Source organism: Rhinoderma darwinii (genome assembly GCF_050947455.1).
Source record: "Rhinoderma darwinii isolate aRhiDar2 chromosome 5 unlocalized genomic scaffold, aRhiDar2.hap1 SUPER_5_unloc_8, whole genome shotgun sequence".
NCBI classification, from domain to species: Eukaryota; Metazoa; Chordata; class Amphibia; order Anura; family Rhinodermatidae; genus Rhinoderma; species Rhinoderma darwinii.
Window position 1 is genome coordinate 72,416 of NW_027461821.1, and position 13,236 is coordinate 85,651.

General features: G+C 47.8%; 9 non-coding genes across 9 annotated transcripts; all 9 read left to right on the top strand.

Annotated features, from left to right (window-relative positions):
- The first annotated feature begins 610 nt into the window (after nucleotides 1-610).
- On the top strand, nucleotides 611-801 carry LOC142697675 (U2 spliceosomal RNA). The gene has a single exon (XR_012865446.1). It is a non-coding gene; the product is annotated as a U2 spliceosomal RNA (small nuclear RNA).
- A 1,296-nt stretch (nucleotides 802-2,097) lies between these two features.
- Nucleotides 2,098-2,288, top strand: LOC142697687 (U2 spliceosomal RNA). The gene has a single exon (XR_012865457.1). It is a non-coding gene; the product is annotated as a U2 spliceosomal RNA (small nuclear RNA).
- A 1,292-nt stretch (nucleotides 2,289-3,580) lies between these two features.
- Nucleotides 3,581-3,771, top strand: LOC142697699 (U2 spliceosomal RNA). Its single transcript, XR_012865468.1, has one exon. It is a non-coding gene; the product is annotated as a U2 spliceosomal RNA (small nuclear RNA).
- Nucleotides 3,772-5,075: 1,304 nt separating this feature from the next.
- On the top strand, nucleotides 5,076-5,266 carry LOC142697707 (U2 spliceosomal RNA). Its single transcript, XR_012865471.1, has one exon. It is a non-coding gene; the product is annotated as a U2 spliceosomal RNA (small nuclear RNA).
- A 1,272-nt stretch (nucleotides 5,267-6,538) lies between these two features.
- On the top strand, nucleotides 6,539-6,729 carry LOC142697166 (U2 spliceosomal RNA). The gene has a single exon (XR_012864986.1). It is a non-coding gene; the product is annotated as a U2 spliceosomal RNA (small nuclear RNA).
- A 1,304-nt stretch (nucleotides 6,730-8,033) lies between these two features.
- On the top strand, nucleotides 8,034-8,226 carry LOC142697698 (U2 spliceosomal RNA). The gene has a single exon (XR_012865467.1). It is a non-coding gene; the product is annotated as a U2 spliceosomal RNA (small nuclear RNA).
- A 1,272-nt stretch (nucleotides 8,227-9,498) lies between these two features.
- On the top strand, nucleotides 9,499-9,689 carry LOC142697167 (U2 spliceosomal RNA). The gene has a single exon (XR_012864987.1). It is a non-coding gene; the product is annotated as a U2 spliceosomal RNA (small nuclear RNA).
- A 1,292-nt stretch (nucleotides 9,690-10,981) lies between these two features.
- On the top strand, nucleotides 10,982-11,172 carry LOC142697168 (U2 spliceosomal RNA). Its single transcript, XR_012864988.1, has one exon. It is a non-coding gene; the product is annotated as a U2 spliceosomal RNA (small nuclear RNA).
- A 1,292-nt stretch (nucleotides 11,173-12,464) lies between these two features.
- Nucleotides 12,465-12,655, top strand: LOC142697671 (U2 spliceosomal RNA). Its single transcript, XR_012865443.1, has one exon. It is a non-coding gene; the product is annotated as a U2 spliceosomal RNA (small nuclear RNA).
- Nucleotides 12,656-13,236: the final 581 nt, after the last annotated feature.

The following is a 13,236-nucleotide window of genomic DNA, read 5'->3' on the forward strand; positions in this document are numbered from 1 at the left end:
CTCCCTCTTGTGGCCTCCTGGAGGCAACTAGCTGTGCAAAAAAAAGACAGCCTGGCGGCCGGCTGTTGCAGTGTTGCCCTCTCAGGCAACACTGAGTGACTGACTGAGCCTCACCGTCTTATATAAAGTTCAGACGGAACTTTGCACGTGTCATAGTGGAGCCCTCAGGATTCCAGAGCCAGCTTTCTGACATCATAATGGGGCCTCAGAGATAAAAGCCTGGGCCCAGGCAGTGTTGGTCAGTGCTGCTCAGCAGGCAGCACTGGACTGGACTGGATTACAGCTGATACAAGGTGTGAAGGAACAAGGGGTGGCTGTGGGCATGCACTTGCTGCCGCTGCCAGTGTTTATCTGCATGGCAGCAGGGCATTTGGGCGTTGCCAGGAAGGCGTTTTTATGTAGATTCCTCCTCTTTCAGCACTGCATTGTGGTGCAAGCAAAAGAAGCAAATCCTGTCTGGCTTCCTCTCCGGCCTTTATTCACCTCCCGTGTAGCTGTGAGTGTGTGAGCCTGCAGGGCCCCATGGAATTGCCTAGAAGTAGGCTGAATCGCTGCAAGGGCTGAACAGCAGTATCGGGCAGGCTCGGGCAACGCGCGGCCCGTTCGGGTTATCGCTTCTCGGCCTTTTGGCTAAGATCAAGTGTAGTATCTGTTCTTATCAGTTTAATATCTGATACGTCCCCTATCTGGGGACCATATATTAAATGGATTTTTAGAACAGGGAGATGGAAATAGAGCTTGCTCTGTCCACTCCACGCATTGACCTGGTATTGCAGTATTTCCAGGACCGGTGCACCCTTTCCTTATGTGTTGACTAAAAGCAGATTCCAAAAGTGTTTTTTGTCTTTGCTATTGTTTCTGTCTTTCTGAAGGGATCTCCCCTTTTAATCCCATTATTTCAACACCTGTTGGACAATGCATGAGTGATAATGAGCTCATTGATTAAATGCAATTAATGAATAGATTGCCACCTCTTGTTGTGTGTCGTCTGTGTTTCTGTGTTTCCGGCATTTCACATTGGAACACCTCATTCACCTTCCTTGTCTTCTCTCCGCCCTCCCTTTTAGGTAAGTTAAAGAGCTGCACCTGAGCCAGCCACTGATTGATTGATTGATTGATTGATTGATTGATTGATTGATTGATTGATTGATTGATTGATGCAGCACAACAGTCAAATAGTGGAGTGGAGTAGGGGAACAGCAAACAGCCAATAAAGCAGCCCGCCCGCTCGCCTGCCCGCCACAATGGACCTACCTGTGTACACTAGATGGATGTGATGGAATGTACTGTCGTCCCTACATTTCAAGAAGAAGTAAGAATTGCAGTTGCAACAAAGCCTTGCTTGCCTACAAAGAGAGCAGCAATTTGGATTTGTTACTATGTTACCTAGAAGAATAACAAACTGTGCAAGGATGGAGGTTGTAGGAGCAAGGAGAAGTTGTCTGTAAAGTTGGTGGATGCCTATTTTCCATTTTGCAGTCCCTTGTCTCCCTCTTGTGGCCTCCTGGAGGCAACTAGCTGTGCAAAAAAAAGACAGCCTGGCGGCCGGCTGTTGCAGTGTTGCCCTCTCAGGCAACACTGAGTGACTGACTGAGCCTCACCGTCTTATATAAAGTTCAGACGGAACTTTGCACGTGTCATAGTGGAGCCCTCAGGATTCCAGAGCCAGCTTTCTGACATCATAATGGGGCCTCAGAGATAAAAGCCTGGGCCCAGGCAGTGTTGGTCAGTGCTGCTCAGCAGGCAGCACTGGACTGGACTGGATTACAGCTGATACAAGGTGTGAAGGAACAAGGGGTGGCTGTGGGCATGCACTTGCTGCCGCTGCCAGTGTTTATCTGCATGGCAGCAGGGCATTTGGGCGTTGCCAGGAAGGCGTTTTTATGTAGATTCCTCCTCTTTCAGCACTGCATTGTGGTGCAAGCAAAAGAAGCAAATCCTGTCTGGCTTCCTCTCCGGCCTTTATTCACCTCCCGTGTAGCTGTGAGTGTGTGAGCCTGCAGGGCCCCATGGAATTGCCTAGAAGTAGGCTGAATCGCTGCAAGGGCTGAACAGCAGTATCGGGCAGGCTCGGGCAACGCGCGGCCCGTTCGGGTTATCGCTTCTCGGCCTTTTGGCTAAGATCAAGTGTAGTATCTGTTCTTATCAGTTTAATATCTGATACGTCCCCTATCTGGGGACCATATATTAAATGGATTTTTAGAACAGGGAGATGGAAATAGAGCTTGCTCTGTCCACTCCACGCATTGACCTGGTATTGCAGTATTTCCAGGACCGGTGCACCCTTTCCTTATGTGTTGACTAAGAGCAGATTCCAAAAGTGTTTTTTGTCTTTGCTATTGTTTCTGTCTTTCTGAAGGGATCTCCCCTTTTAATCCCATTATTTCAACACCTGTTGGACAATGCATGAGTGATAATGAGCTCATTGATTAAATGCAATTAATGAATAGATTGCCACCTCTTGTTGTGTGTCGTCTGTGTTTCTGTGTTTCCGGCATTTCACATTGGAACACCTCATTCACCTTCCTTGTCTTCTCTCCGCCCTCCCTTTTAGGTAAGTTAAAGAGATGCACCTGAGCCAGCCACTGATTGATTGATTGATTGATTGATTGATTGATTGATTGATTGATTGATTGATTGATTGATGCAGCACAACAGTCAAATAGTGGAGTGGAGTAGGGGAACAGCAAACAGCCAATAAAGCAGCCCGCCCGCTCGCCTGCCCGCCACAATGGACCTACCTGTGTACACTAGATGGATGTGATGGAATGTACTGTCGTCCCTACATTTCAAGAAGAAGTAAGAATTGCAGTTGCAACAAAGCCTTGCTTGCCTACAAAGAGAGCAGCAATTTGGATTTGTTACTATGTTACCTAGAAGAATAACAAACTGTGCAAGGATGGAGGTTGTAGGAGCAAGGAGAAGTTGTCTGTAAAGTTGGTGGATGCCTATTTTCCATTTTGCAGTCCCTTGTCTCCCTCTTGTGGCCTCCTGGAGGCAACTAGCTGTGCAAAAAAAAGACAGCCTGGCGGCCGGCTGTTGCAGTGTTGCCCTCTCAGGCAACACTGAGTGACTGACTGAGCCTCACCGTCTTATATAAAGTTCAGACGGAACTTTGCACGTGTCATAGTGGAGCCCTCAGGATTCCAGAGCCAGCTTTCTGACATCATAATGGGGCCTCAGAGATAAAAGCCTGGGCCCAGGCAGTGTTGGTCAGTGCTGCTCAGCAGGCAGCACTGGACTGGACTGGATTACAGCTCAAGGTGTGAAGGAACAAGGGGTGGCTGTGGGCATGCACTTGCTGCCGCTGCCAGTGTTTATCTGCATGGCAGCAGGGCATTTGGGCGTTGCCAGGAAGGCGTTTTTATGTAGATTCCTCCTCTTTCAGCACTGCATTGTGGTGCAAGCAAAAGAAGCAAATCCTGTCTGGCTTCCTCTCCGGCCTTTATTCACCTCCCGTGTAGCTGTGAGTGTGTGAGCCTGCAGGGCCCCATGGAATTGCCTAGAAGTAGGCTGAATCGCTGCAAGGGCTGAACAGCAGTATCGGGCAGGCTCGGGCAACGCGCGGCCCGTTCGGGTTATCGCTTCTCGGCCTTTTGGCTAAGATCAAGTGTAGTATCTGTTCTTATCAGTTTAATATCTGATACGTCCCCTATCTGGGGACCATATATTAAATGGATTTTTAGAACAGGGAGATGGAAATAGAGCTTGCTCTGTCCACTCCACGCATTGACCTGGTATTGCAGTATTTCCAGGACCGGTGCACCCTTTCCTTATGTGTTGACTAAAAGCAGATTCCAAAAGTGTTTTTTGTCTTTGCTATTGTTTCTGTCTTTCTGAAGGGATCTCCCCTTTTAATCCCATTATTTCAACACCTGTTGGACAATGCATGAGTGATAATGAGCTCATTGATTAAATGCAATTAATGAATAGATTGCCACCTCTTGTTGTGTGTCGTCTGTGTTTCTGTGTTTCCGGCATTTCACATTGGAACACCTCATTCACCTTCCTTGTCTTCTCTCCGCCCTCCCTTTTAGGTAAGTTAAAGAGCTGCACCTGAGCCAGCCACTGATTGATTGATTGATTGATTGATTGATTGATTGATTGATTGATTGATTGATTGATTGATTGATTGATGCAGCACAACAGTCAAATAGTGGAGTGGAGTAGGGGAACAGCAAACAGCCAATAAAGCAGCCCGCCCGCTCGCCTGCCCGCCACAATGGACCTACCTGTGTACACTAGATGGATGTGATGGAATGTACTGTCGTCCCTACATTTCAAGAAGAAGTAAGAATTGCAGTTGCAACAAAGCCTTGCTTGCCTACAAAGAGAGCAGCAATTTGGATTTGTTACTATGTTACCTAGAAGAATAACAAACTGTGCAAGGATGGAGGTTGTAGGAGCAAGGAGAAGTTGTCTGTAAAGTTGGTGGATGCCTATTTTCCATTTTGCAGTCCCTTGTCTCCCTCTTGTGGCCTCCTGGAGGCAACTAGCTGTGCAAAAAAAAGACAGCCTGGCGGCCGGCTGTTGCAGTGTTGCCCTCTCAGGCAACACTGAGTGACTGACTGAGCCTCACCGTCTTATATAAAGTTCAGACGGAACTTTGCACGTGTCATAGTGGAGCCCTCAGGATTCCAGAGCCAGCTTTCTGACATCATAATGGGGCCTCAGAGATAAAAGCCTGGGCCCAGGCAGTGTTGGTCAGTGCTGCTCAGCAGGCAGCACTGGACTGGACTGGATTACAGCTGATACAAGGTGTGAAGGAACAAGGGGTGGCTGTGGGCATGCACTTGCTGCCGCTGCCAGTGTTTATCTGCATGGCAGCAGGGCATTTGGGCGTTGCCAGGAAGGCGTTTTTATGTAGATTCCTCCTCTTTCAGCACTGCATTGTGGTGCAAGCAAAAGAAGCAAATCCTGTCTGGCTTCCTCTCCGGCCTTTATTCACCTCCCGTGTAGCTGTGAGTGTGTGAGCCTGCAGGGCCCCATGGAATTGCCTAGAAGTAGGCTGAATCGCTGCAAGGGCTGAACAGCAGTATCGGGCAGGCTCGGGCAACGCGCGGCCTGTTCGGGTTATCGCTTCTCGGCCTTTTGGCTAAGATCAAGTGTAGTATCTGTTCTTATCAGTTTAATATCTGATACGTCCCCTATCTGGGGACCATATATTAAATGGATTTTTAGAACAGGGAGATGGAAATAGAGCTTGCTCTGTCCACTCCACGCATTGACCTGGTATTGCAGTATTTCCAGGACCGGTGCACCCTTTCCTTATGTGTTGACTAAAAGCAGATTCCAAAAGTGTTTTTTGTCTTTGCTATTGTTTCTGTCTTTCTGAAGGGATCTCCCCTTTTAATCCCATTATTTCAACACCTGTTGGACAATGCATGAGTGATAATGAGCTCATTGATTAAATGCAATTAATGAATAGATTGCCACCTCTTGTTGTGTGTCGTCTGTGTTTCTGTGTTTCCGGCATTTCACATTGGAACACCTCATTCACCTTCCTTGTCTTCTCTCCGCCCTCCCTTTTAGGTAAGTTAAAGAGCTGCACCTGAGCCAGCCACTGATTGATTGATTGATTGATTGATTGATTGATTGATGCAGCACAACAGTCAAATAGTGGAGTGGAGTAGGGGAACAGCAAACAGCCAATAAAGCAGCCCGCCCGCTCGCCTGCCCGCCACAATGGACCTACCTGTGTACACTAGATGGATGTGATGGAATGTACTGTCGTCCCTACATTTCAAGAAGAAGTAAGAATTGCAGTTGCAACAAAGCCTTGCTTGCCTACAAAGAGAGCAGCAATTTGGATTTGTTACTATGTTACCTAGAAGAATAACAAACTGTGCAAGGATGGAGGTTGTAGGAGCAAGGAGAAGTTGTCTGTAAAGTTGGTGGATGCCTATTTTCCATTTTGCAGTCCCTTGTCTCCCTCTTGTGGCCTCCTGGAGGCAACTAGCTGTGCAAAAAAAAGACAGCCTGGCGGCCGGCTGTTGCAGTGTTGCCCTCTCAGGCAACACTGAGTGACTGACTGAGCCTCACCGTCTTATATAAAGTTCAGACGGAACTTTGCACGTGTCATAGTGGAGCCCTCAGGATTCCAGAGCCAGCTTTCTGACATCATAATGGGGCCTCAGAGATAAAAGCCTGGGCCCAGGCAGTGTTGGTCAGTGCTGCTCAGCAGGCAGCACTGGACTGGACTGGATTACAGCTGATACAAGGTGTGAAGGAACAAGGGGTGGCTGTGGGCATGCACTTGCTGCCGCTGCCAGTGTTTATCTGCATGGCAGCAGGGCATTTGGGCGTTGCCAGGAAGGCGTTTTTATGTAGATTCCTCCTCTTTCAGCACTGCATTGTGGTGCAAGCAAAAGAAGCAAATCCTGTCTGGCTTCCTCTCCGGCCTTTATTCACCTCCCGTGTAGCTGTGAGTGTGTGAGCCTGCAGGGCCCCATGGAATTGCCTAGAAGTAGGCTGAATCGCTGCAAGGGCTGAACAGCAGTATCGGGCAGGCTCGGGCAACGCGCGGCCCGTTCGGGTTATCGCTTCTCGGCCTTTTGGCTAAGATCAAGTGTAGTATCTGTTCTTATCAGTTTAATATCTGATACGTCCCCTATCTGGGGACCATATATTAAATGGATTTTTAGAACAGGGAGATGGAAATAGAGCTTGCTCTGTCCACTCCACGCATTGACCTGGTATTGCAGTATTTCCAGGACCGGTGCACCCTTTCCTTATGTGTTGACTAAAAGCAGATTCCAAAAGTGTTTTTTGTCTTTGCTATTGTTTCTGTCTTTCTGAAGGGATCTCCCCTTTTAATCCCATTATTTCAACACCTGTTGGACAATGCATGAGTGATAATGAGCTCATTGATTAAATGCAATTAATGAATAGATTGCCACCTCTTGTTGTGTGTCGTCTGTGTTTCTGTGTTTCCGGCATTTCACATTGGAACACCTCATTCACCTTCCTTGTCTTCTCTCCGCCCTCCCTTTTAGGTAAGTTAAAGAGCTGCACCTGAGCCAGCCACTGATTGATTGATTGATTGATTGATTGATTGATTGATTGATTGATTGATTGATTGATTGATTGATTGATGCAGCACAACAGTCAAATAGTGGAGTGGAGTAGGGGAACAGCAAACAGCCAATAAAGCAGCCCGCCCGCTCGCCTGCCCGCCACAATGGACCTACCTGTGTACACTAGATGGATGTGATGGAATGTACTGTCGTCCCTACATTTCAAGAAGAAGTAAGAATTGCAGTTGCAACAAAGCCTTGCTTGCCTACAAAGAGAGCAGCAATTTGGATTTGTTACTATGTTACCTAGAAGAATAACAAACTGTGCAAGGATGGAGGTTGTAGGAGCAAGGAGAAGTTGTCTGTAAAGTTGGTGGATGCCTATTTTCCATTTTGCAGTCCCTTGTCTCCCTCTTGTGGCCTCCTGGAGGCAACTAGCTGTGCAAAAAAAAGACAGCCTGGCGGCCGGCTGTTGCAGTGTTGCCCTCTCAGGCAACACTGAGTGACTGACTGAGCCTCACCGTCTTATATAAAGTTCAGACGGAACTTTGCACGTGTCATAGTGGAGCCCTCAGGATTCCAGAGCCAGCTTTCTGACATCATAATGGGGCCTCAGAGATAAAAGCCTGGGCCCAGGCAGTGTTGGTCAGTGCTGCTCAGCAGGCAGCACTGGACAGGACTGGATTACAGCTGATACAAGGTGTGAAGGAACAAGGGGTGGCTGTGGGCATGCACTTGCTGCCGCTGCCAGTGTTTATCTGCATGGCAGCAGGGCATTTGGGCGTTGCCAGGAAGGCGTTTTTATGTAGATTCCTCCTCTTTCAGCACTGCATTGTGGTGCAAGCAAAAGAAGCAAATCCTGTCTGGCTTCCTCTCCGGCCTTTATTCACCTCCCGTGTAGCTGTGAGTGTGTGAGCCTGCAGGGCCCCATGGAATTGCCTAGAAGTAGGCTGAATCGCTGCAAGGGCTGAACAGCAGTATCGGGCAGGCTCGGGCAACGCGCGGCCCGTTCGGGTTATCGCTTCTCGGCCTTTTGGCTAAGATCAAGTGTAGTATCTGTTCTTATCAGTTTTTAATATCTGATACGTCCCCTATCTGGGGACCATATATTAAATGGATTTTTAGAACAGGGAGATGGAAATAGAGCTTGCTCTGTCCACTCCACGCATTGACCTGGTATTGCAGTATTTCCAGGACCGGTGCACCCTTTCCTTATGTGTTGACTAAAAGCAGATTCCAAAAGTGTTTTTTGTCTTTGCTATTGTTTCTGTCTTTCTGAAGGGATCTCCCCTTTTAATCCCATTATTTCAACACCTGTTGGACAATGCATGAGTGATAATGAGCTCATTGATTAAATGCAATTAATGAATAGATTGCCACCTCTTGTTGTGTGTCGTCTGTGTTTCTGTGTTTCCGGCATTTCACATTGGAACACCTCATTCACCTTCCTTGTCTTCTCTCCGCCCTCCCTTTTCGGTAAGTTAAAGAGCTGCACCTGAGCCAGCCACTGATTGATTGATTGATTGATTGATTGATTGATTGATGCAGCACAACAGTCAAATAGTGGAGTGGAGTAGGGGAACAGCAAACAGCCAATAAAGCAGCCCGCCCGCTCGCCTGCCCGCCACAATGGACCTACCTGTGTACACTAGATGGATGTGATGGAATGTACTGTCGTCCCTACATTTCAAGAAGAAGTAAGAATTGCAGTTGCAACAAAGCCTTGCTTGCCTACAAAGAGAGCAGCAATTTGGATTTGTTACTATGTTACCTAGAAGAATAACAAACTGTGCAAGGATGGAGGTTGTAGGAGCAAGGAGAAGTTGTCTGTAAAGTTGGTGGATGCCTATTTTCCATTTTGCAGTCCCTTGTCTCCCTCTTGTGGCCTCCTGGAGGCAACTAGCTGTGCAAAAAAAAGACAGCCTGGCGGCCGGCTGTTGCAGTGTTGCCCTCTCAGGCAACACTGAGTGACTGACTGAGCCTCACCGTCTTATATAAAGTTCAGACGGAACTTTGCACGTGTCATAGTGGAGCCCTCAGGATTCCAGAGCCAGCTTTCTGACATCATAATGGGGCCTCAGAGATAAAAGCCTGGGCCCAGGCAGTGTTGGTCAGTGCTGCTCAGCAGGCAGCACTGGACTGGACTGGATTACAGCTGATACAAGGTGTGAAGGAACAAGGGGTGGCTGTGGGCATGCACTTGCTGCCGCTGCCAGTGTTTATCTGCATGGCAGCAGGGCATTTGGGCGTTGCCAGGAAGGCGTTTTTATGTAGATTCCTCCTCTTTCAGCACTGCATTGTGGTGCAAGCAAAAGAAGCAAATCCTGTCTGGCTTCCTCTCCGGCCTTTATTCACCTCCCGTGTAGCTGTGAGTGTGTGAGCCTGCAGGGCCCCATGGAATTGCCTAGAAGTAGGCTGAATCGCTGCAAGGGCTGAACAGCAGTATCGGGCAGGCTCGGGCAACGCGCGGCCCGTTCGGGTTATCGCTTCTCGGCCTTTTGGCTAAGATCAAGTGTAGTATCTGTTCTTATCAGTTTAATATCTGATACGTCCCCTATCTGGGGACCATATATTAAATGGATTTTTAGAACAGGGAGATGGAAATAGAGCTTGCTCTGTCCACTCCACGCATTGACCTGGTATTGCAGTATTTCCAGGACCGGTGCACCCTTTCCTTATGTGTTGACTAAAAGCAGATTCCAAAAGTGTTTTTTGTCTTTGCTATTGTTTCTGTCTTTCTGAAGGGATCTCCCCTTTTAATCCCATTATTTCAACACCTGTTGGACAATGCATGAGTGATAATGAGCTCATTGATTAAATGCAATTAATGAATAGATTGCCACCTCTTGTTGTGTGTCGTCTGTGTTTCTGTGTTTCCGGCATTTCACATTGTGACACCTCATTCACCTTCCTTGTCTTCTCTCCGCCCTCCCTTTTAGGTAAGTTAAAGAGCTGCACCTGAGCCAGCCACTGATTGATTGATTGATTGATTGATTGATTGATTGATTGATTGATTGATTGATTGATGCAGCACAACAGTCAAATAGTGGAGTGGAGTAGGGGAACAGCAAACAGCCAATAAAGCAGCCCGCCCGCTCGCCTGCCCGCCACAATGGACCTACCTGTGTACACTAGATGGATGTGATGGAATGTACTGTCGTCCCTACATTTCAAGAAGAAGTAAGAATTGCAGTTGCAACAAAGCCTTGCTTGCCTACAAAGAGAGCAGCAATTTGGATTTGTTACTATGTTACCTAGAAGAATAACAAACTGTGCAAGGATGGAGGTTGTAGGAGCAAGGAGAAGTTGTCTGTAAAGTTGGTGGATGCCTATTTTCCATTTTGCAGTCCCTTGTCTCCCTCTTGTGGCCTCCTGGAGGCAACTAGCTGTGCAAAAAAAAGACAGCCTGGCGGCCGGCTGTTGCAGTGTTGCCCTCTCAGGCAACACTGAGTGACTGACTGAGCCTCACCGTCTTATATAAAGTTCAGACGGAACTTTGCACGTGTCATAGTGGAGCCCTCAGGATTCCAGAGCCAGCTTTCTGACATCATAATGGGGCCTCAGAGATAAAAGCCTGGGCCCAGGCAGTGTTGGTCAGTGCTGCTCAGCAGGCAGCACTGGACTGGACTGGATTACAGCTGATACAAGGTGTGAAGGAACAAGGGGTGGCTGTGGGCATGCACTTGCTGCCGCTGCCAGTGTTTATCTGCATGGCAGCAGGGCATTTGGGCGTTGCCAGGAAGGCGTTTTTATGTAGATTCCTCCTCTTTCAGCACTGCATTGTGGTGCAAGCAAAAGAAGCAAATCCTGTCTGGCTTCCTCTCCGGCCTTTATTCACCTCCCGTGTAGCTGTGAGTGTGTGAGCCTGCAGGGCCCCATGGAATTGCCTAGAAGTAGGCTGAATCGCTGCAAGGGCTGAACAGCAGTATCGGGCAGGCTCGGGCAACGCGCGGCCCGTTCGGGTTATCGCTTCTCGGCCTTTTGGCTAAGATCAAGTGTAGTATCTGTTCTTATCAGTTTAATATCTGATACGTCCCCTATCTGGGGACCATATATTAAATGGATTTTTAGAACAGGGAGATGGAAATAGAGCTTGCTCTGTCCACTCCACGCATTGACCTGGTATTGCAGTATTTCCAGGACCGGTGCACCCTTTCCTTATGTGTTGACTAAAAGCAGATTCCAAAAGTGTTTTTTGTCTTTGCTATTGTTTCTGTCTTTCTGAAGGGATCTCCCCTTTTAATCCCATTATTTCAACACCTGTTGGACAATGCATGAGTGATAATGAGCTCATTGATTAAATGCAATTAATGAATAGATTGCCACCTCTTGTTGTGTGTCGTCTGTGTTTCTGTGTTTCCGGCATTTCACATTGGAACACCTCATTCACCTTCCTTGTCTTCTCTCCGCCCTCCCTTTTAGGTAAGTTAAAGAGCTGCACCTGAGCCAGCCACTGATTGATTGATTGATTGATTGATTGATTGATTGATTGATTGATTGATTGATGCAGCACAACAGTCAAATAGTGGAGTGGAGTAGGGGAACAGCAAACAGCCAATAAAGCAGCCCGCCCGCTCGCCTGCCCGCCACAATGGACCTACCTGTGTACAGTACACTAGATGGATGTGATGGAATGTACTGTCGTCCCTACATTTCAAGAAGAAGTAAGAATTGCAGTTGCAACAAAGCCTTGCTTGCCTACAAAGAGAGCAGCAATTTGGATTTGTTACTATGTTACCTAGAAGAATAACAAACTGTGCAAGGATGGAGGTTGTAGGAGCAAGGAGAAGTTGTCTGTAAAGTTGGTGGATGCCTATTTTCCATTTTGCAGTCCCTTGTCTCCCTCTTGTGGCCTCCTGGAGGCAACTAGCTGTGCAAAAAAAAGACAGCCTGGCGGCCGGCTGTTGCAGTGTTGCCCTCTCAGGCAACACTGAGTGACTGACTGAGCCTCACCGTCTTATATAAAGTTCAGACGGAACTTTGCACGTGTCATAGTGGAGCCCTCAGGATTCCAGAGCCAGCTTTCTGACATCATAATGGGGCCTCAGAGATAAAAGCCTGGGCCCAGGCAGTGTTGGTCAGTGCTGCTCAGCAGGCAGCACTGGACTGGACTGGATTACAGCTGATACAAGGTGTGAAGGAACAAGGGGTGGCTGTGGGCATGCACTTGCTGCCGCTGCCAGTGTTTATCTGCATGGCAGCAGGGCATTTGGGCGTTGCCAGGAAGGCGTTTTTATGTAGATTCCTCCTCTTTCAGCACTGCATTGTGGTGCAAGCAAAATAAGCAAATCCTGTCTGGCTTCCTCTCCGGCCTTTATTCACCTCCCGTGTAGCTGTGAGTGTGTGAGCCTGCAGGCCCCATGGAATTGCCTAGAAGTAGGCTGAATCGCTGCAAGGGCTGAACAGCAGTATCGGGCAGGCTCGGGCAACGCGCGGCCCGTTCGGGTTATCGCTTCTCAGCCTTTTGGCTAAGATCAAGTGTAGTATCTGTTCTTATCAGTTTAATATCTGATACGTCCCCTATCTGGGGACCATATATTAAATGGATTTTTAGAACAGGGAGATGGAAATAGAGCTTGCTCTGTCCACTCCACGCATTGACCTGGTATTGCAGTATTTCCAGGACCGGTGCACCCTTTCCTTATGTGTTGACTAAAAGCAGATTCCAAAAGTGTTTTTTGTCTTTGCTATTGTTTCTGTCTTTCTGAAGGGATCTCCCCTTTTAATCCCATTATTTCAACACCTGTTGGACAATGCATGAGTGATAATGAGCTCATTGATTAAATGCAATTAATGAATAGATTGCCACCTCTTGTTGTGTGTCGTCTGTGTTTCTGTGTTTCCGGCATTTCACATTGGAACACCTCATTCACCTTCCTTGTCTTCTCTCCGCCCTCCCTTTTAGGTAAGTTAAAGAGCTGCACCTGAGCCAGCCACTGATTGATTGATTGATTGATTGATTGATTGATTGATTGATTGATTGATTGATTGATTGATGCAGCACAACAGTCAAATAGTGGAGTGGAGTAGGGGAACAGCAAACAGCCAATAAAGCAGCCCGCCCGCTCGCCTGCCCGCCACAATGGACCTACCTGTGTACACTAGATGGATGTGATGGAATGTACTGTCGTCCCTACATTTCAAGAAGAAGTAAGAATTGCAGTTGCAACAAAGCCTTGCTTGCCTACAAAGAGAGCAGCAATTTGGATTTGTTACTATG